Here is a 3,262-nt window from a genome sequence, read left to right on the forward strand (position 1 = left end):
GAATGGTGTTCAAGCAGTCAACTCACCGTTTGTCGGAAAGGACCGCCGATGACCCGGGCAGAGGCAGTCAACGAAGGCCAGCAAGTAAAGGTAGGCATGGGACACCACAGACAGCCCCACATAGTATTCAAACAGGCACCCTGGGGGTTTCACAACTTGGGGCAGTCAGAGCACCAGCCCTGCCTGGGTAGGCCAGGCTCACTGGTGACACAGCTCTAAACCAGGACCAGGGGTACAGGTTCAATGACAGAAGATGATTACTAAGACCGTGGCGGGATAAAGGGAGCAGAATTTCCTGTGACAGCCCCAGCCATGCTCTGGGAGGGTACCAGGGCGATTGAGGTTCAAGTGACCCTCAAACAAGCAGGGTCCTGGGAGGAACCTGGATCTGCAAGGTGTGTTCAAACTGTCTATGATTGATGTGACCTGCAATTCACACTAATTCTCGCAGCTAGCTACGTGCTTCCTCAACTTTCTGTTACATCTGGTCTCTCCCAGGCCCATCAGCCAGGGTTACTTTTCCCCAGCCCATCCATGTATCAGTCAAGTCCTCCTTGGATGGAGAGAAGCTCACCACACCTGGTCCTCACCCAAGCGACCAGCACATACTGAGAGATATGGGACCCCTGTAAAATTTAGGAAACTAGATATAAATGCAGTTGAGCACTTAGGGCAGAGGAACATGCCCATGTACAATGCAGGAAACATTCCTATCTCCAACTTTTTTTAATCCTATATTAACTTGCATTATATTTTCCCATTCAATTGAACTTCTTCCTTTGTACATTGCCATCATTATTTTATGTTAAATAGTTTTATTAAGTGCTTTAATACCCAAGGGTTTCTTGGCCCTAGTAATGTTGTGGCAAGAAGATCAAGATAAGACCAAGACTCTTATAAAGAGTTATAAAACCAGGTATTGAGGGTCTTTCTGAAAATCAAAACATTTAAGGAGGTTTTGATGTGTAAATGGAGCTTGTTCCAGGCTTTAGAGGCTCCCAGCACAAAGCTGCAGCCACCCCAGGCCGCATGTTTAGATCTGGTCAGGATCAGGGTTTTGACAGAGGAAGATCTTAATGGCCTATTAGGAATATACCAGTTAAAACTACCTATGAGCAAAAAGGGCCATTAGTTGTGTATAGCTTTATAAATAATGCATAGAGCCCTGAAAGTAACTCTGTGCCTGATGGGTACCCAGTGCAGGTTCCTCATAGGTTTAGACACCAATTGGTGTTCAGGGATTTTGAGAAGAAGACGGGCAGCTGGATTCTGCAGGGTGTGTAGTTTATTAAGCACATGTTGATGTGCAGTTGGGTACAGACCATAACAATAGTCAAGTCTGAATATCAACAGGGAGATGACTGATGTTTTCTGGAGCTGTGGAGGGATAAAAGGAAGTAGGATGGGAGCCCATGTCTTGGGGTTACCAGCCAGGAGTCTCAAAGGAGGGCTGAGCTCCAAAGAGCAGGACCTCAGTCTTTCCTGAGTTAAGCTGAAGGCTATTGTCAGACATCCATTAGCTGACGGCCTGCATACAATTGCAAACCTTGGTTCCTGTGCTAGAAACGTCACTGGCCAGGGAAACCATGTTTTGAGTATCATCTCCGTAGGATGTGAGGAAAAAGCCGAACAAATTGATAAGCTAAGCCAGAGGGGTGATGTAAATTTGGAACAGCGTAGAACTGAGTGAGGTATCTTGTAGGACCACACAAGTGAGAGAAAAGGACTGAGAGACAAAATTATCCAGATGATATGATTGTTCACGTCAATGAAGGAATGAGCTAGAAAGTTCCATGCAGTGCCAGTGATTCCGATATGGGCTGCATCTGCAGTGGGAGGGAATACATCTGTTGGGGAAAGTATTGTAGAAGTTTATGACATTCTGAAGAAACAAACTGGCCAAAGAGTTGCAAAAAGATTAACTAGAGGTAGTAGAGGGTGTGGTAGAATTAGTTGTAAGCTTGATAACTATATGGAAGAGTTCCTTAGAAGAATCCTTTGCTGATTCAATTTTATTGGTAAAATAGGGATCCTTTTCTGTGAGAATTCTAGTTTTGTGGGTTCTCAGACATTTCTTGTATTTGATCCTTTCAACATCATTGTATTCTCATCCCACTTTTTCTCCTGCCTTCTGCAGTTCTGTTTGAGAGCTCACAAGTCCTCTTAGAACCAGAGGGCAGAAACTGTGCTTCTCTTACGTTTAACAGACTAGGGTGGGGTGACGGTACATGCGACCCTTGAAGCCACCATGTAGGTTGCTCCCCCTTCGCACAGCATCGCCTGTGTCTCCCTGCCCCAGCTGCCGCTGCTGAGGAAGTTCGAGGCCCTCCACCACCCGCAGGATACTACGTGCGCCTCATCCCTGGTGGCCAATGGTAGGCAGTAGGTAGGTTTGTTCATCCTCCGCCTTATGGCTTTTATTGCATTGCCTGTATTTTCATTGTTGTATCCGTGACTGCTGTTGTCTGTCTTCCCCCGCTGCCTGCGCGTGGTCTGTGTGCCTTTTTAGGTCTCGCTGGCGTTGCAGCGCAAAGCGCTGCCGCCAACGAGACTTATAGTCGCCTTGCTCCCTCCCAAGGGAGACAGAGCTGGGCACGAGCCGATCCAGACCTGGGCACGAGCCGACTCAGGTCTGTGAACGCGAGGGAACGCCAACGTGCACGTTCACAGCGTCACACTCCTGTCCTCCCGCGTCTCTTCCGAGCGCGCTCCAGGCCGACTTGCGGTGTGCGTGCTCCAGCGTTTCTGTGGCCGGAGGTAGACGGCATGTGGTAAGTGAGGGCCGGGGGGGGTATTTGTTTGCTTGTTCTCTATGGGTCAGTCTGTATGTGAGATTAATGATTGCAATCGCCAATAAAACTACAATCCCCAATATCCACAGCGCTGAGGGGTCCTAACGGAGAGAACGAGACCAATTTTTGCGTTGTCTGAGATAAATTTCATCCGGTTTATACGATATGTCAGGAAGAAGTGGGGGAAGGGAGGCATTTATGGTCGCCGTACAAAAATTATATTTACATTCGTCGCTATCCCGCCGTGAAACTATTTTCAGCGGCTCTTAAAAAGAACTCGGCAATATTATTTATGCAATTAATGTTGTTTGTTGATCCATTTCAGAACTGCAGTATGGAGATATCATCCCGGCATGCACCAGGAGTGAAAGGGGAGTCCATGCAGTGAGTGTAGGGGGGGAGGGTCACGCTTTCCTGCCAAGGTGGTAATAGTAACTCTAGCCCCCTGAGCTCGGAAGGCACTGTGCAGG

At 47.8% G+C, this 3,262-nt stretch overlaps 1 pseudogene; it reads right to left on the reverse strand.

The window, feature by feature from the left end:
- Positions 1-349: 349 nt before the first annotated feature.
- LOC144829829 (5.8S ribosomal RNA) lies at positions 350-469 on the reverse strand (annotated as a pseudogene).
- Positions 470-3,262: the final 2,793 nt, after the last annotated feature.

This window comes from Lissotriton helveticus, chromosome 4_1, assembly GCF_964261635.1.
Source record: "Lissotriton helveticus chromosome 4_1, aLisHel1.1, whole genome shotgun sequence".
NCBI classification, from domain to species: domain Eukaryota; kingdom Metazoa; phylum Chordata; class Amphibia; order Caudata; family Salamandridae; genus Lissotriton; species Lissotriton helveticus.